The sequence below is a fragment of the Cryptomeria japonica genome, chromosome 9 (genome assembly GCF_030272615.1).
Source record: "Cryptomeria japonica chromosome 9, Sugi_1.0, whole genome shotgun sequence".
NCBI lineage: Eukaryota > Viridiplantae > Streptophyta > Pinopsida > Cupressales > Cupressaceae > Cryptomeria > Cryptomeria japonica.
In genome coordinates, this window is record NC_081413.1 from 168,249,118 (window position 1) to 168,269,897 (window position 20,780).

At 35.4% G+C, this 20,780-nt stretch overlaps 1 long non-coding RNA gene across 2 annotated transcripts; it reads right to left on the minus strand.

Annotated features, from left to right (window-relative positions):
* Positions 1-14,476: 14,476 nt before the first annotated feature.
* On the minus strand, positions 14,477-19,688 carry LOC131037929 (uncharacterized). 2 transcript variants are annotated; one of them, XR_009104338.2, is made up of 4 exons: positions 19,611-19,688; positions 19,220-19,329; positions 15,464-15,571; positions 14,477-14,935 (listed from the first exon to the last, which is right to left on the minus strand). It is a non-coding gene; the product is annotated as an uncharacterized LOC131037929 (long non-coding RNA). The 2 variants fall into 2 exon arrangements; XR_009104339.2 differs by lacking the exon at positions 19,611-19,688 and adding an exon at positions 19,443-19,524.
* Positions 19,689-20,780: the final 1,092 nt, after the last annotated feature.

The following is a 20,780-nucleotide window of genomic DNA, read 5'->3' on the forward strand; positions in this document are numbered from 1 at the left end:
TTCTTTCTCATCATTCCATGACCTACAGGACTATGAATGGAGCTAAGGCAATATACGATGCAGGTCCTGACAGATGTGCGGGCATCATCAACAAGAGCTGGTTGTAGAAGCCTAGGCCTCACATCTCCAAAATGCCTAAGACGCTCACCATTTTTGAATTCAAGCATGAGTATGTGGATTTGATCATGATATTAAGTAGAATAATGGGGTGTCCACATGCCATAAATTTTGAGCCATGGATGTTTTTCTATATTGGCGAAGTCATGAATGCCAATGGATTAGTGGACTGGGCCCGGCTAATCAGCCATTATGTTCATGAATAGCTGAAAGATCTGAAGGAGAAGAGGACCCAATCCTTCTATATGAGCTCTTCGTAATTTATTCACTTGCAAGGATAGATGGCTTCGATGGTTAGTCATGGGTTGTGGTCCAACAAAATTGAAAGTTCATGAATGCTATCCTCAGCTGCACCTCTACAATACTAATTCTTTCAAACTAGCAAATGACACTTTTACTATGAACCTGACTAGATTTATGCAAAACTAACTTCACAAGAGAATGTCGCTAGAAGCCAGGGCTTTGGTACAGAAATTTGGGGCCACATTCCCGCAGTTTCCAAAGTTCACTTATATCAGGACGCGGAGACTCATGTACCAGCCATATAAATTACCGAGGTATCCATCCAATAAACTGGTGCTGCTAGAGCTTATGAGGCAATTGACGACCAAAGACCAAATTCAGAAGAAGAAAAAAAGCTGCCTATTGAATTCCCAATTGTGCTCGGTGATTATGTAGAAGTGTGCCCGAACCTGGGAGTAGCTTAGAAAGCAACAAAGGAATTGGCATTCTACCCCTTGGCATATTACACCTCTAGATCTCATTATGATCCATATCATAAAATCGGGAAGGTTGCTGGATTAAAATTTGTTCATAAGTTTCACCTAGAAGATTACTAGGTAGGTGCCAAGGATAACCTTGAGGTCAGGAAGAAAATGTTTTCCAAGCTACCCCTTGACACAATCAAGATAGGTGAAATAATGCAAGTGTCGAATCAGGTCAAGGAGGACTTAGATTTAATGCAAACAGAATTCAAAAAGGTGAAAGATCAGCCCATTCAGCTTCCAGATTGCTTAGAGCCCAAAATTGATGATCTAGACATTTTGGCCAGACCTATACTGAAATTCACCAAACATTGGATTGATCGGCATCTCAGGAGGTTGAGAGAAGGAAATGTCTGCCTAAGCTACCAGTTGATGGGTGTTGGCATTATAACAGACAAGAAGAAGGTTGGCATTCCAATTACAATAAGAGATTGTTGGCATTTCAATAAGGATATTGAGAAGGTTGTTGATGACCATGGATATAACTGATTAAGGATGATTACTGTCTTAATATTATTATTTTGTCATTGATGTCAAGAAATTGATTTTTTAATTCAGTATGATGTTGCCATATCTTAAGAAGTATGATTTAATGAGTATAAAGATGTCGATAAAACACACAGAAAGAATATGATGAATAAGGGGATAAGTTATTCAATGAGCAACTATTACCGAGTTAGACAATGATGAGATCATGATGTTTAGATTGTTTTGATATCCTACATATGCTATTGTTTGAAAGGTTAATACTATACTATGTTACCGAGCAAAGAACCTAGTCGGTAAACCCTAAAGAACCTAGTCGGTAAACCATAAGGTTATCGCTATCGGTTAATGAAGGCAGAATGTCTGCCGAGTGAAGTTTAGTATTTACCAAGTTACAACCAAGCTATAACAGAATGCATTAAATGTTTACATGTGATATTTAATGAAGGAAGCTGATGAGCTAGAGCGAATTAAATGATTGGTAAGCCGTGTATGAAGATTGCTAAAGAATCTATGGTAAAGAAAGGTCGGCAGGAAGATCTACAGCTCAGATTGAACCGCAAAACCCTAACACAAGTTCCAAGGTAAATATGCAAGTTCCAAGGCGGGGTAAAATGTTTTCAGATCGAAGGATACATTGAACCTGGACAAGATTGAAGATCTGATGGCTATGATTGATCATGGGAAATGTGATCAAGGAGATTAAGTGGTTAGAAGATTGTTTATTAATAGGAAACTGTTGATAAACAATGCATGCGAGCAAGTGTATGCACAGGGATGCTACATAGTGATTACCGAGCACAAAAGCTTGAAGACCTGTTAGAATAACAGAGTATAGATGCCCAGCAGATAGACAAGATTAGTTCTATGTCTAAATTGTATTGAACAAATAGGAATCTGCTTTAGCATTTTTAGATGTGAAGTTGCAAACATATTTTTATTACTGTTATTTTGAGAAGTAGCAGAAAATCTCTTAACCGAGTGGACTTAACAGTCTTATATGTAATTCCTCTAGCAAGGTGACATTCTTATTTGAGTGTTTGAAATCCTTTAACAAGGTCACTTCTAACAAGGTGAAGATCCTAACAGATCTGAGAGAAATCCCTTAACCGGGTCACATCTAGCAATGTGTTTGTAATCTTTAACAGGATTTGCTTTTAACCGAGCATACTCTAGAAGAGTATATTTCTTAGTGGGTCCGAAATCCCACAGTGGTTTTTCCCTATTTGGGTTTCCACGTTAAATCTGGTGTTATGAGGTTTATATTGTTCATATGCTTTTAAGTTTGCATGTTTGACAGTTTTGGTTATATGACTGATATATGTTACCGAGGTTGAATCTGATGTTTTTATTGATGATTAAGTTTGTATGATTCACCACCCCCCCTCTCATCTTGTTGGCTATTGAATCTGTACTTACATTAAGTATCAGAACTATCAATTGGTATCAGAGTTTTGGACTCCGAAAAGAAATTTTAAAGGCACTTGAGTTAAAGATCCAAAGATGTATAAGAGGGATGCACCGAAGCTGAATAAGTCAAGTTTCTCTACATGGCAAAAAAGGATGAAGCTGCATCTATCAGGAATTGGAGAATATGTTGTCTATTATCTGGAGAACGATTTCATCACACCGAGCACCTATCCATTGACAATGGAAGAGATAAAGGCAAAGCAAGAACATATTCAAGCAATGATTGAAATAACATCTGCATTGACCGACTCAGAGTTTAATGATCTGGAAGGCTGCAATGATGCAAAGGCAATGTGGACTAAGCTCATATCTGTATATGGAGGAGATGAACATGTTCAAAGAGCAAAAGTGGATAGTCTAAGAGGACAACTTGAATCTATGAGGATGAATGAAGGTGAGAACATAACCCAGTATAGTACAAGACTAAAGGAGATTGTAAATCAAATCAAAGGAGCAGGTGGAACTATTGAAGAGAAAGATATAACAAGTTATTAAGAACCCTTCTACTAGCCTATGCAATCCGAGTCTCTGCAATCAATGAATTGAGGTCTGTACCCAATATGCCAGTTTCTTTAGATGCTACTATTGGTAAGCTACATGCATTTGAGTTAAGTAACTTTGATAACAGTGGGTCATCAGTAAATAAAGTTGAATCTGCATTCAATTCTTTTCATATTGATGAAATTGATGATTACAATGATAGAAAGTATAAGTACTCTGAAGGGAATCACAGTGGAGCAAGTGAAAGATTTCACAAAAACATGAAGGAGGTACACAAACTGTATGAGGAAATCAAAAAGCAAGAAGAGTTTGAAGCACTATTAGCCAAAAGGCTACCGAGAGGAAAAGGTAAGTATAAAGGAAAGCTACCTTTAAAATGTTTCATTGTGATAAGATAGGACATATGGCTTCTAACTATCCTAACAAAGAATCTAGTGAAAAGAGAGATTACCAAGATGACAGACAAAAAGATAATCATTACAGAGAACACCAAGACTTCAGGAGAAGAGATAAAAGGACATGCCTAATAGCTGATGAGGAATCTAATGATGATAAATTAGATGAAACTGATACAGAGGAAGTTGTTTATGTGGCTATCAAAGATGGATCAGATGAAGAAAGGTATGAAGAAAAAGCTTTAATATCTCATATAAATACTAATGATTCTTGGATCATAGATAGTGGTTGCTCACATCACATGATAGGTGATAAACACAAGTTTATTAAATTAGATGATTATGATGGAGGCTATGTAAGATTTGGTAATGATGCACCATGTCCGGTAAGAGGTAAAGGATCCATAACACTTCTTAACAATGCTAAATGTAATGATGTTTATTGGGTTGAAGGTTTGAAATACAATTTGTTGAGTGTAGCACAGCTAAACAACACAGGTTACCGAATAGAGTTTGAAAAAGGAATTGTCAAAGTTCATGACAAGCATGGAAAGTTAGCTACTACCGGGACACAAACAAGAGGTAATACATTTCATCTTGACTCAACTTGGAATAAATGTCTATATGCAAGGATAGATGATACCTGGTTATGGCATAAAAGGTTTTGTCATGTTAATTTTGATAATCTGATCAAAATAAGTAAGAAGCACCGAGTAAGAGGTCTATCGAGTCTTGAAAAACTTGAGAATGCTATGTGTCGAGGATGCTAGATGGGTAAGATGACAAGATCAAGCTTTACAAGTAAGTCCTACACTTCTAAGGGAATTTTAGATCTTGTGCATACTGATCTTTGTGGTCCTATGAAAGTTCAGAGTTATTATGGTGATAAATATTTCATATTATTTGTGGATGATTACTCAAGGATGATGTCAGTAATGTTTTTAAAAGAAAAATCAGAAGCTTTTCAAATGTTTAAATGGTACAAGGCTAGAGTTGAAAATGAAACAGGAAGACAACTGAAATGTCTCAGATCAGATAGAGGAGAGTTTACTTCTGATGAGTTCAACTTATTTTGCAATGATCATGGTATAAAAAGACAAGTCTCTGCACCGAGAACTCCACAGCAGAATGGGATAGCTGAGAGAAGGAACAGATCTATTGTGGATTGTGCCAGAACCTTGATGATTGAAAAGAAAGTTCTACAAACATTTTGGAGAGAAGCAATAAGCACAGTTGTTTACACCTTGAACCGAGTTCAATTGAAGAAAGGTACTTTGAAGACACCTTATGAAATCTGGTATGACAAGAAACCTAATGTAAGTTATTTTAAAATCTTTGGGAGTAGATGCTATGTTCACAAAGATGATAGAAATGGTAAGTTTGATTAGAAAAGTGAAGAAGGAATGTTTCTAGGTTATTCTTCTAGAAGCAAAGCATTTAAATGTCTGATCAAATCATCTAACAAAATAGTAGAAAGTGCAAATGTGAAAATAGATGAATTTGCAGAAAGAAATAATGAAGAAAACTCCAAAGAACCAGAAGATTATGAAGGATTTGTCTATGTACAACAAAGAAGTCCTACCGAGATAACTGTTGAAGAAAATGAAGGAAATATCCAGTTACCGAGTGATGAAGAAGATCATACAGAGCCTACCGAGCCTGTATTAGCCAAGTATGTCAAAAGACATCATGCACCAAGTCAGATTATAGGAGATAAGGATGATCCAGTGATGACAAGGAACAAACTGAGATAGAACACATGTTTGATATCTGAATTTGAACCGAGAATAGTGAAAGAGGCATTTAACAGTAAAGATTGGATAAATACTATGACAAAAGAGATTGATCAAATTAAGAAGAATGACACATGGACACTGGTCCCAAGACCGAAGGACAAAAATGTAATTGGTACAAAGTGGATCTTCAGAAACAAGCTAAATGAAAAAGGTGAGGTCATTCGGAATAAAGAAAGACTAGTTTGCAAAGGTTATGCCCAAGAAGAAAGAATTGATTATGGTGAGACTTTTGCACCTGTGGCAAGACTTGAAGGAGTAAGAACATTGTTGGCATATGCTGCTTACAAGAATTTCAAGGTATATCAAATGGATGTCAAATCTGCATTTCTGAATGGTATTTTAGAAGAAAAAGTTTTCATTGAACAACCTGAAGGATTTGTTGAAGGAGAAAATAATGATCAGGTATGTAAATTGAACAAAGCTTTATATGGTCTGAAACAAGCACCTAGAGCATGGTATGAGAGATTGCACTCATATTTGATCAAAATTGGTTTTATAAGAACAAGTGAAAACAACATGTACATGAAGAATGATGAAAATGAAATACTGATCTCAGCCATATTTGTTGATGATATTATCTTTAGTGGAAATGACTCTCTATGCAAGAACTTTGGAAATGAAATGAGTAAAGAGTTTGAGATGTCATTAATCGGTGAGATAAAATATTTTATAGGTTTGCAGATACTGCAAATGAAAGATGAGATTTTCATTACCCAATCCAAGTACATAAAGGAAATCTTGAAGAAATTTGGAATGGAGGATTAAAAACCAGTAAGTACTCCTCTGACTACCAACTGTAAACTATCAAAGAATGATGAATCTGCATCTGTTGATGAGACACTTTACTGATCTATGATTGGAAAGTTGCAATATGTTGTTCACAGCAAGCCAGATATAGCACATACAATAGGTATTGTTGCAAGATTTTCTGCAGATCCTAAGGAAACACACATGACGGCTATCAAAAGAATTTTCAGATACTTAAAAGGCACTAAAGATAATGGTTTAGTATATCAGAAAGGAAATAAGTTTGATTTAAAAGTTTATACTGATGCTGATTGGGCAAGCAACATTGATGATAGGAAAAGCACAAGTGGAGGAGCTTTCTTTTTAGGAGAAAGACTAGTGAGTTGGCTTAGCAAGAAACAAGGATGTGTTTCTCAGTCAACAGCAGAAGCTGAATATGTTGCTATAGCATTGAATTGCACCAATATAGCATGGATCAAACAACTGTTGGAAGGTATAAATGAGCAAGTTACCGAGCCAGTAACTATATTCTGTGATAACACTAGTGCCATTAACATTTCAAAGAATCCTGTTATGTACTCTAAGACAAAGGACATCTCTATCAAATATCATTATCTTAGAGAAGAAGTTCAAGAGAAGAAAGTGGTGTTGGAATATGCTAGTACAAAGGAGCAAATAGCAGATATCTTCACCAAGCCACTGCCAAAGGACACTTTTGAGTATCTTAGAAGTCAGTTAGGGGTCCTACCCCTATCTTCCATTCACTAAACGAGTTCGGTGAAAGCATCAATTCGATGACTTTACAGAATATCTTTTAGGAGTTGATGCTAATTTACACACTTTAGGAGGTTTTCTAAAGGTGTGCAGGAAACAATAAACAGGGAACAGGAATTGAAGACAAATGCTTTGACCGAGACTGAATTGATACATAACAGCATGGAATTCACTTCTCAGAGGAAGAAATTATGTTTTAGCTCTTTTCTTTTTTGGCATTGTTGTCAAAGGGGGAGAATACCTATGAAAGGGGGAGAATACATAAGGAGAGCATTTCAGCATTTCAGAAGAGAAGTCGAATGTATGGGGGAGAGCATTTCAGCATTTCAGAATCATAGCAATCCGAATCTATTAAGGTCAAATCAATTGGCTTTGCCATCAATGCCAAAGGGGGAGATTGTTGGCATTATAACAGACAAGAAGAAGGTTGGCATTCCAATTACAATAAGAGATTGTTGGCATTTCAATAAGGATATTGAGAAGGTTGTTGATGACCATGGATATAACTGATTAAGGATGATTACTGTCTTAATATTATTATTTTGTCATTGATGTCAAGAAATTGATTTTTTAATTCAGTATGATGTTGCCATATCTTAAGAAGTATGATTTAATGAGTATAAAGATGTCGATAAAACACACAGAAAGAATATGATGAATAAGGGGATAAGTTATTCAATGGGCAACTATTACCGAGTTAGACAATGATGAGATCATGATGTTTAGATTGTTTTGATATCCTACATATGCTATTGTTTGAAAGGTTAATACTATACTATGTTATCCAGCAAAGAACCTAGTCGGTAAACCCTAAAGAACCTAGTCGGTAAACCCTAAGGTTATCGCTATCGGTTAATGAAGGCAGAATGTCTACCGAGTGAAGTTTAGTATTTACCGAGTTACAACCAAGCTATAATAGAATGCATTAAATGTTTACATGTGATATTTAATGAAGGAAGCTGATGAGCTGGAGCGAATTAAATGATTGGTAAGCCGTGTATGAATATTGTTAAAGAATCTATGGTAAAGAAAGGTCGGCAGGAAGATCTACAGCTCAGATTGAACCGCAAAACCCTAACACAAGTTCCAAGGTAAATATGCAAGTTCCAAGGCGGGGTAAAACGTTTTCAGATCGAAGGATACATTGAACCTGGACAAGATTGAAGATCCGATGGCTATGATTGATCATGGGAAATGTGATCAAGGAGATTAAGTGGTTAGAAGATTGTTTATTAATAGGAAACTGTTGATAAACAATGCATGCGAGCAAGTGTATGCACAAGGATGCTACATAGTGATTACCGAACACAAAAGCTTGAAGACCTGTTAGAATAACAGAGTATAGATGCCCAGCAAATAGACAAGATTAGTTCTATGTCTAAATTGTATTGAACAAATAGGAATCTGCTTTAGCATTTTTAGATGTGAAGTTGCAGACATATTTTTATTACTGCTATTTTGAGAAGTAGCAGAAAATCTCTTAACCGAGTGGACTTAACAGTCTTATATGTAAATCCTCTAGCAAGGTGACATTCTTATTTGAGTGTTTGAAATCCTTTAACAAGGTCACTTCTAACAAGGTGAAGATCCTAATAGATCTGAGGGAAATCCCTTAACCGGGTCACATCTAGCAATGTGTTTGTAATCTTTAACAGGATTTGCTTTTAACCGAGCATACTCTAGAAGAGTATATTTCTTAGTGGGTCCGAAATCCCACAGTGGTTTTTCCCTATTTGGGTTTCCACGTTAAATCTGGTGTTATGAGGTTTATATTGTTCATATGCTTTTAAGTTTGCATGTTTGACAGTTTTGGTTATATGATTGATATATGTTACCGAGGTTGAATTTGATGTTTTTATTGATGATTAAGTTTGTATGATTCACCACCCCCCTCTCATCTTGTTGGCTATTGGATCTGTACTTACATTAAGTATCAGAACTATCAGATGGGAAGTCTAGATTCCCGTAGTGAAGCCACTGAAGGATCTTCACAAGCTCGTCTTGAAGAAGGAGAGATTGTTTTATGAGATTGTTGCTAAAGTTTTGTAGTGTACTTAATACATTGTTCAAATTGTTGGTGTATTCTTGTGTTGTTTTAAGACTTGCATGGTCTCACTCTCTTCACTTAAATTAGATTTGCTTTTAAATATTTAGAAAATTGGGATTTGATGAGATTGCTTGTTGTGAAATCCGAGCTCATACCTTTTGTTTGCAGCTGATTGTTGCCTACTTTGCAAGGTTAGTGGTGCAGGGCACCTATCACTCCAGGCAAATTTTGTTTTGTTCTTAAGTCTTTTATGTGTCTTTTATGTTGTAATAAGTAGACCAACCATTTGGGACTTAGTGAAGCCATGGTTGAGTTGTCCAAGTTTTAGTTGTGTTCAAGATGTTGATGTCCTAGGAAGTTGTATTGTGGATGTTGTTCACAGGTGCACTACTCTCAAACAGAGTCATCATGTAAATAGGGTGCAAGGCATTGTTTAAGGTCTCCTAGAATGCTTTGAGGGCCTTTTGAGCCTTGTAACACACTTGAGGGAAAAGTTGCATCCTCGGGATGAAAAAAGATGTAAAGTTGCTAAGCAACATTTTGCAACATTGCAAAAGTTGCATTTTTGTTGATTGGTGATGAAGAAGTTGGTTCCAACCAACTGAACCATGTTGATATAAGCCAAAAACAACTTCATTGTATGGGTTAGAAGATCTGGAATGCAAAAGCAAGTTTTTGAGTTGTAAGGAAATCTTGTTTTGACACCGTTTTGACAGTTTTCTTTGTTTTTGCTATGTTGTACGGTCCAATATGGGGACTGGTCAGAAGAATCTCATTGTAGGGCATGAGAGTTTGTTGAGTCTACTTTTCAACAAAGTAGATTAGCAAGTTTGATTATATCTAGTTGTAGAGATTCAATCCATTCTCTGTGACTAGGTGCAAAACCCTTGACAACTAGGGTTTAAGCAAGAAATGGCTCTAACCTGAGCATCCACTGATGGCACCGGTTGTAATCTTGTGGAATGCTAGGTTAGGGTCTGTAAATATGTTTAGAATAGGTTGTGTGATTTTGTAGACCTTTGTATTTAAGCTACAATGATACCCTAGGCTCACAACTAGGAGTTGGTGAGACTAGGACAACAGGAGATGTGCAATTTCAGGGCACATATGGATTGGTAGAAGGGAAGTTGATACATGATTGGAGACTTGACTGAATGCCCTTAAATAATCCTTGATTGGTTTCTACAGATGTTTTGACTGGTGAAGGTTTTTAAGACAAAATTTGTAAGTCACCCGGGTAGGCCTAAAAACCCTTAAAAATAGGACAGTATTGGAAACCCCATGTGTACGGAGAACCCAGATGGAATTTTGAAATATTGTATGTAACACTGAAAAGGGTGTCCATAAATGTAATTTATTTGTGGCCTTGTGTGGGAAGATTTCAAACTAAGCCCTGAAAACCGTGATAGGAGGGCTAATTGCATTAGGCCTATTTTGAGCCTGGTAGAGACATAGTGAGGTTGAGAAGGCTTGGTGACGGGCTTGAAGGTGTTCAAACCCCTCAAAGACATCAAAGACCCTATGTAAGTTCATTTTGCACACCTAGAACAAGTTGATGTATTGTGATCCTTTGCAGAGGTTGTTGGAGCCCTTAGGAGTGATGTTAAGGATTGAGGAGGAATCCTCAATAGGAAGTTTGATTGTTAAAGATCAGTGGCTATACCTTGGATGCAAGACAAAGTGGATTAGGCCTTGGAGGTCTAACTAGTAGAACCCTTACCAAGAACCATTGGATGGGCTTGAGGAGCTAGTGGATTGGAGAGAGCAAGGAAGATAACTAGGTGTTTTAGAGCAACTCCAAGAAAATCTGCATCAGATAGTCTGATAGTCTGAGCAATTTACATGTGTAGACATAACTTCGATCACCGAATGAATGTTGTTCAAATTGATGGCTTCATTGGTGATATGAAAAATTATTACACAATCTCTGAATATCGCACCGCCTTCGTGTAGTTGTGCTATCCTGGTGAAGCGAAGTGTGGTTTGATTTCGCGCAAGTGATTCTCGTCTCTTTGTTCTTAGAGTTAGAATAGATTTAGCATAGCTTTCTAAACCCTTCTCCTATTTACTTTATGCATATTTTAATCCAAAAGTCCAAAAAAATGAGCTTATATTGCAAATCATTTGCAAAGTTGTCCTTGAATCCACAAATTTGTCAAAATCTTCTTTGAGAATATGTAAGGCCCCTTGGATTACCAGTACATCACATTTTCCAACTAAGTCAAGTTCGTTACATGAAGGAACCTTGGAGTTAGCCGTTTGATCTTATCGCAATCTTAGCATAGGGTTTAACTTTGATCAAGAGAGAGTGAGGTGACTGTTGGGAACTTTATTCTGTGTTAGACGCTATCCTAAAAAAACACGTCAACATAGTGCTTACTACATAGAGCCACTGAGAGAAATCATATGCCTTATTTTCCTTTAGTGCCTCAAGACTTGATGTGGGATAGTCTAGTCTTGATAAATATGCACATCCCACCATGAATTGTCCACGCTTTCCAATCTTCCCTGGATAACCAGGATCCTCTAGCAAAAAAAAGCCAAGTCCTTAATGAATTTGCAAGCTATAGTGAAGACGTCTTCCACCCATTCCTTAGAACATTGAGCCATTTTCCTTATTTCTTCAAGGCTATCCACGGATTCCTTTGGAAGAGAAGAGGGAGGAACAAAAGTTTGATCTTCCTCTCTGAATGGACACATCAAAAATTAGAGTTACCTCTTAACCCTCAAAAAACTTAAAAAGTCACTTTTTTTTTTAATTTTAATTTTAAACATTGCATATAAGTGGGGGCGACAGGAGACGTCTGGGCGTCTCCCCATCCTTGGAGAGACGTCTGCACGTCTCTCAAAGGATGGGGAGAAGCCCAAACGTCTCCCAAGGAGACGTGGAGGCGTCTCCATGTCTCTCTGGGAGACGCCCAGACGTCTCCACATCTCCCTAGGAGACGCGGGGACGCGGGGATGTCTCCGCATCCCGGTGGCGCTTGGGTGGCGGTGGCAGGACGGCGGGGGACGTCGTGTCCCCATCCCCCCATCCTCGAGACATTTCTGACTGGGGGATGCGCCCAAAAAGGGGGGGGACGCGTCCCCATGGAATGGGGATGGAAACCCACGATGGAAAAACCACAGCGAGAATGCTACTAGGGTCTACTGTCTTAATCCAGCCTCGCGATCGAAACTTCAATTACAATATTTAAGGGCACCAACCCTAAGGAGTCACCAAACCCCTTTTCTAGGAGCACCAACTCACAGTTCAAAACCTTTGAGCACCAACTCAATAACCTTAGAGAACCAACTCAATAATCTTAGAGCACCAACTCCAAGAACTATACGGTTAAAAAATATGTTTAATCGCCACTTCAAGGTTCAAATATACTTTGACAATCTGAAACTTCAATATATCTTTGAATAGATAGAAGAGAAATGCACAAAAAACTAAGAGACCAATCTGGATATCAAATGCCTCTGTATATTTGCAAGGATGATATACTGAAAAAAAAATAGACCAAACTAGAAATCAATGTCTCTGGATATCTGGAATAGTGATGTACTAAAACCAGAGAAAGACCTGCAAACGATACTCCTCAAAATACTATCAATTGTCACAGGCAACAATTTGAAAATTAAATCTGCAATGCTGTCATTGTTATAATGTCCCAGATAAGCATATAATCTTCTGTAGAATATGTTGTAATGAAAATACCAATCACAAAACAGAGGTCTGCAAAATTGTTACATTTATACCTGAATGTCTGAAACAAAGTATAATTAATAATACCCTATTTAAACTTTCTTTCTCACATGTATTGTTTTTGTCAACAGCCCTTCATTCATATTGCAGTGATCTTCAATACAAGCAATAAGTAAATACTGTTCTACTTATCTTGGTTGAGAAACTTTTAACGACATACTTATTTTCAGACTTTACATTAATATGTGCACTCACAATCAACCACCCTTCATCACATTTAATAATCTATATATATTGCTCTCCTTGCAATCAATGAGGGACTACTAACTCTCTTAACTTCCTCATCGGTTAGAGAGTTCTAACTGTCTGAAGTGTATTTACTACCGATGGCTTTGGCAGTTATAACCAATTCCCTCTTTATACACTTTAAACTTCTTTACTTTGCTGACAAATATATTACATAAACACCGATGATAATATGAGAAAATTCATACAACTTAACTGCAGAAAGTTAACAGTTATTGGTTCCAACTAACACTTAATCCAATTTGTACCAAATGCCTAAGAAATACAACTTGACATCAAGAGACACAATGGCGATGATATGATGAAAATAATTATTGATCTGAAGCAATGCACAGATCGAACTTTTGTTATGCAGAATATGCTGAAAATAATCATTGATCTGAAGTTGAATATTATATGTTTGTACGTGCTATGACAGTCACCAATCAGGAAAAGCAATTCATAATTGATCAAATTTGGTAACCATATTATATGAAGGTATCATTATATACTGTTGCTGACATGTATTTAGAAACACAAACAGAATGTTATCAATCTAAGCCCTGTGGCATATTTCTGTTTATGTTCCCTTACTGACATCATATTTTTCTATCTATGTTCATCATATTGACATCACAGTAGACCTGTAAATTGAAGCCAAGTTTGCAAGCACATTACTGAAAGCACATCATACTGCAATTGACATCAATGACAAATATGCCAACACTAATGACTCCATTTCTAAGTCTGAAGGGGTAAAAACCCTAAAATAGACAATACAAGCTTCTAGACTTAGCCAAATTTCTCCAAAACACTTGCAGAATTAGCCAAAATTTGCCAAAATAATTAGGGACTTGAGGAGATTGAAGAAACTACTGCCAAAGCACTCAAAAGACCAAGTGGACAAAAATGTAGGGGGTCCCCATTTAGAATGGGGCGATGTATGATTAGGTCACAACAGGTCATGTCTAGGATTATCAACCTTGAAACACAAATAATTTTAAATTTGAAAAAGGGGTACAAGATTACACACATGATCTTTTCTAGTGGACAAAATTGTAGGCATGTTCTAGTCCAAGATAGACATGTTGCTACAAATAGAGTTATACGCATTTTGAATAGAGACATGTGATATACAAAATGTTATATGAGTTCTTGAAATCGGTTAATACACTGAAAAACCTCATACAATAAAATAACACATTAAAATGATGACACAAAGTAATAGATATACACTTTTTCTCCCTTATAATTATACACATGTACCTTAAATTAATATATCATACCATCACAAATTTATGTATTTAAAATATCTAAACTAATTAATTAACACAATGGGTACTGTCACATATCTAATATTGGCTTAAAAAGTTTCTCTCATAAGAGAAGTAGGAGAAATAACTAGCATTCATTAGGGGAATGAGAGCTTTAACCACAATCCAAACCAAGACTTTGTTAGTGTCCTACTTGTAATCTTACCCAATAAAGTAAAAAAATTTCTTTTATGATTTATACAACAGCTGCCTCAATCATGTCTGGTTTTGAGAGCTTTTCTAAGGATTTGAATCCCTAATAAGTCAATCAAACTAATATAGTACGTGTAAGGTTACAAATGAAAAGAGAAGACCCACCATTTATAGTTAAAAATCCCACTTACAAAATGATCGGCTTCTTTCATCGTACTGTTGCAGTAACCACTCACATGTACTCACCATAAGAGAATTGCATTTGAGGCAAATTCTGGCAATAATATTAATCTTGTTGGATCTTCAAACATTCTGAAATTTACTTAGGAGCCAGCCATTACTAGAAAATACCATATCAGATCTAAACCGGGAAACATGGAGTTTGTCGTGGTATAACTGAAGAAAGATGGGTAAGTAATGTTATCCACATTGAAGAATTAAACCATCACTCAAAATATGTTCTATTTCATTATCAATGGGAGCACTATTATGACTGAAACAAGTGTTAACAACTATTTATTGAATGATGATGATAAACAATTAAATTCCATTTCCTCTTAATCATGATTGTAGGCACCATTGCTGATTGGAAGTGATGTGAGATCTATGACTCCAAGGACAAGAAAGATTCTTGGCAATGCAGATGCTTTTTAGTTTAGGCCTACTAGAATGCTGTGCATCTAAGTCTATATTCTAATTTAGTTGCTTCAAGGTAAGATGCTTTTCAGTTTAGGCCCACTAGAATGTTGTGCATCTAAGTCTATATTTTAATTTAGTTGCTTCAAGGCTCACTGGAGTAAATGGGTTGGAATTATTTTTTAATTTTTGAAGTATTCCTATTCCTACATTATCTCACCAACGTTCACCACAATAAAATTATAAATGTCCCACTTTTCAGACCAAAGGAAGAAGATGAAAACTGACCTTTCAGATGTCGAATTTGCCTCTCTACAACTATTAATTGTTGTCCATCTTTTTCATCAATTCCAGCAAGAAAAAAGAGGGAGTGGAAAGAGAATAACCTGGCTAAATCTACCACAACACAATTTTCACAAGATATCAGTAAATCATAAACAATCTAATATCAAAACCAATACAACAACATTCATAAATCCATTCCCAAATTTAAACCAACAAAATCCATACCAGCTGATAGAGTAGTATGAAAAATTCATAATAATGGAAGAGGAACTATACTGCAGATATAAAATAAAAGGATTTAAAAAATAAGTAGGCAGAGAAACCTCGTAGATTTAAAAATTAATTAGAGAGCCAAAACTGACATATGAAGATCCATCTCAAAAAGAAGACAAGCAAACAAACTTGAGGTTTGGAGTATTCAAATAAGTGAAAACTGGCAAAACCTTGATACTGAAAATCTTGGCCTTTGTGTATAGGCATTGATACCCAATCTTAAAATATGTAATGTTCATACAATATGTACATGAACCATAATAATTTCTAGCTAGTACCTACATAACATTTGGTATAATCAAGTATAAGCCTATTCACTTTGTGTAATACATATCTACTAGAATAGATAATATCATCAAATTAAAATCCCTCCACTTAATCTAATGAAAGGAAAATTTCCCTGCAATGAGATGTGTTTCCATGAAAATATCAGCAGAATCTCACAAATTAAGTAGTTTCTCTCTTTCTTCTTCATGAATTCTTGTTTTAGACTTCCCAGATATCTCAGCACCCTTCTTATGAATATATTTATAGAACAGTGGGGTTTGGCTTTAGGCATACCCTGGTTTTTGTCCTTTGATTTGAAATTTTTTATAATGGCAAAGATTGTCCCCATTCCTTTGGTTTTATAGATATCTAATATCTCCCTTGCTTATCCCTTCAATTATTTTATGATTTTATTCTATTTACTTTGTTGTAATATGGCACAAAAAAACCTAGAACGATCAAAAGGCAAATAGGGTGTTCAAATCAATTTATACAACTTTCTATAGTTTTCAAGGGTTTCTATAGTTTTCAAGGGGATACAGGGAAGGAAAACCAATCACCAATAGATATGAATTTAAAGAAAATAGTTTACCATTGCAATGTTATCCATGAGATAATATTTGATTGGTAATCAAGAAGGATTTAGTTTCATGGTAAAATGATCAAGATAAACAAATCATCATAATGCAAATGGAGATCTATTAATTGTGTCCTTACTATGAAAACATTGTTGTATACTGTATAGTGCACTTAGTGCATCAGTATACTCTCTATCTTCAGTGCTGCAATTCTCTGTGATTATTTGTACATATAAAATAATTTCAATTTTTCTACACAATCGAAAGAAATAAACTGACAAGTGTTTAAGATTATATTTGTTGCAGCAAATCGCCTATCAGTATGCCAAAAGAAGAATCAAACTAGTATTAGTGGCTCGTAGATAAGAGAGGCTGAGCTCTATAAGGGCTAAAGCTTGTTCAGAAACGTTTCAACTATGGCAGCAGATGTGAAGGAAGAATACTCATTGATGAGACCATTAGCCAAAATGGCCACTCATTTATGCGACATGTTCAAATCTTGTTCATAATTAATAAGCACTTATCATTTGTAATTATAAATCATGACATGTTTTGCAGTGGATCATTTAGTGAACAATATTGGCTTAGTCCATAGTTTCCTATTCTGAGATATAGGCTCTAGGCTTGTAGAATTTTGCTCTACCTAGAACTATTGACATAAGATGATGCGTAAAATTGAAGTTAAAACTTATATAGTAACTGATCTCATCTTCAAATTTATTTAATATTATGATCCTTTGATTCTAATACCTGCTTGTGTTAGAGGAAAGCCCAGCAAATTGTATTTTTAAAAGATGTCTCTGTTTATGCAGCAATAGTGATCGATCCTATACTCATTCTACATATACAACTCGGCTCCCCTGTAGTTATTATTTCACTTAGTCGATCTCCTTAGAACTTCATTTGCACATGAAAATGTCTTTGTCTACTTCATTTGTATCTCTTTGAAGACCCTGAGAAAGCCTTTACTGTGTAAGATCTATACAACCCAGCATGTTAGCCATCTTCTAGATATGATTTAAGATGGATACTAAGTTTACTGCAGTCCTTTGCTTTACTGTACTCTTTGTACTATAGTCTGAAACATTTGCAGCAGGTGTTGAGAAAGATGGAGTGGCCCTGTTATTTGGAGACTCTACAGTTGATCCAAGTAACAATAATTACATTTCTACTGTTACATTTCTTTGACAGCCCAATTGGCCACTTCTCTAAAGGCAGAATAATTGTGGATTTCTACAAGATTAGATCGAAAGTGAGTTGACTAGAGGGAGATTCATGACAGGAGGAGGAGAAGTACAGTTGGAGGAGGTACCTAGGGAAGTAAGTATATTTTTTCAGATTATGTTGCAGCCCTGCTTGTAACATTACTAAACTATGGTATTAGAGCTAGGCAGATCATATTTTACTTCAATTTCGGAAGACTTATGTTAAAAGTACTATGCATTTAAGGTTTGATACCTGATAACAACCTATTCTTTTAACCTCTCAGTCATGAATTTAGCTTGTGGGGAAAGAACAACCAGACTATTGATGTTCAGGCAAGAAGGGTTTTTACAAACCAATACTCATATTTCATGAATTCATATAAATTGACACAAAACAACACAACTTAATCTCAAAAAATCATCTAACATATTTTGATGCCTCTAATATAAAAACAAGGAGAGTATCTGCACAAGTTAATCCAAACAACATAGACCAGAAAAAGATACAAAAACCTGGAAATACTGATTAGAATTATCTGCAGCACTTCTGATTGTATGAAGTGAAGATTGAGAATACATAAACCGTGTCAACTAATGTGATATACATTCACACAATGCCCATGGGTTTAACAGATCCTAAAACATGAAGGCCACCCACCTGTCTTTTATGAGCTAATTCATTCATCAGACGGATATATGAGTTCCCTAAATTGGAAACTGGTGCCATAACAAATGTGTTGATTTTGGAAATCCTTGTGTGTTGATTGGTGAATTGCGTTCTCTTTTGGAGGAGGAACCCAGGGAAGAAAGTAAGTATATTTTGTTAATCTTAGTTTTAAAATAAATTCAGTTATCTTGAATAGATCTTAATGAATTTTTCATTTAATCCTTTTGAAGGGAACTAGGTTTCATCCAAATCCCCTGTTGACATGGAGACTTGTTGAGGTACAAATATAAGTTTGGGTAAGGGAATTGAACATAATCACAGTCCCGTGAGGGCATTGAACACCCAAATTTGGAAAACCCAGTCCTGTGCGGACATTGAAAGCAAGCTCAGGTACCCAATCTTTAAAATCCCATTACCCTGTGGGCCCAATCTTGGAAATCTCAATCCCCTGAGGGCATTGAACACAAGCTCAGGTGCCCAATTAAAACTATGTTTTAATCTATGATTGCAACTTAATTAAAATATGATTGAAAATTTTATGTAAGTCAATCATAAGTACATCAAATCCATTAACAAATTTCCTGAATCAATCACAATGAATCCGGAGGGGCTGGCATGTTTTGTATATCTATGGCTGAGAAGATAAATCTTACAATGGAATATAACACGCAATGGCGTAATATTCTATCTGGGTATTTTTTTAAAAGGAATAGAATATTGCTTACAAATACAACAGGATCGATTGAAATGACAAAAGAAATCGAAATACCTCTCAGATTTCTAATTCGCCTCCCATTCTCTTTATAATCATTAAAATTTATGTCTACAACAAAATGCAAAGCCGTGTTGCCTTTGTTGTCCATCTTTCAGAGCATATGCCTTCCACAACACAACAATCACAAGAAATCAGCAAATCATAAACAATGTAATATCAAAACCAATACAACAGCATTCATATATCCATTCCAAATTTAAACCAACAAAATCCATACTAGTAGCATGCAAAATTCATACTAATGGAAGATGAACTGTACTGCATTCCTAAATTAAAATGATTTCAAATTAGGAGACGAATATAACTATATTTAGGAGACGAATATAGCCGTTTGTGATTTTAAATTTGAATTGGGAGAATTTTAAGCCAACTTTTAAAATGAAACCTAATATCACATGCTTTTAAGGGGCATTGGCTACGCAGCGGACAAAATGGCCAGCCCCATGCCATTGCCTTCTCCATGCCCCTCATGCCTTCTCATGCCATCACGCCAATCACCATGCCCTATGCAGATATGAATAACTTTTATTTTATAAAAAAATTATTTTTAATTTTGTATAAATCATTAATTTAATTTAAAATTACAGTACATTAAAAATATAGTTGTTGAATAATATTGTCTAAAATCAATTGATAGAGAAAATATGTTAGAAAAATTAAAATATAAACATGGAAAAAATAATGATATATAAAAGTTAAAATAGTAAAAACTTTCATGTTGCCCAATAAAATTTAGAATTTTAAAATTGTCTACAAAGATAACATAAAGTGAAAAAAATTAAAACTTCTTTAAATAAATTCACCAAAATGAAAAAATATTTTTACATACAATAACAATTATTATTAATTTATTTCGATTAAAAATGAAACATGTTGAATTAATATATTTATTTTGATAATTTTTTTTGTTTAAATCAACATAGACTTTTTTCCAAATTTCTTAAAAAATAATTCAATTGAATAAAATAATCCAAAAACATGGAAACAAAATCTTTTGAAAAAATTATTTTAAAAAAAATTAAAAACATTTTCTTTTTATTAATAATTTTTTAAAAAGGTAAACCATGTATTGAGGATTAGTAGCAGGTCATTCTTTCAAGTAGATCTATGCTCACAAGTTGATCGTGGTGGCTCTAAGCAGCTCGATGGCGGTAGGACGTGTACGGTTTGATTGGACAGTTATATCTGCATAGGGCATGGTGATTGGCATGATGGCATGAGGGGCATGGAGAAGGCATGGCATGGGGAGGGCCATTTTGTTCGTTGCGCAGCCAGTGCCCTTTTAAGGCGCATCTCCAATCCTTCACATTCGCTTCCTCAAGTCTTAATATCGAATGGTTGAATATTTCAATAGAAATATTTATGTACACATAAATTGAATTTCAGGTGTCTTAGTTTTAAAAAGAGGAATCAACATAGCTCTAATCATCTTTTTTCCTTTGATTATTAGTAAGAGTTACTAGCCTTTTAATAAAATCATTTTGTTGTAATTTTTCTAACTATAAGATTTAAGTCTAATCTATTTTGAAATATGAAGAATAGAAATGTTAAACTA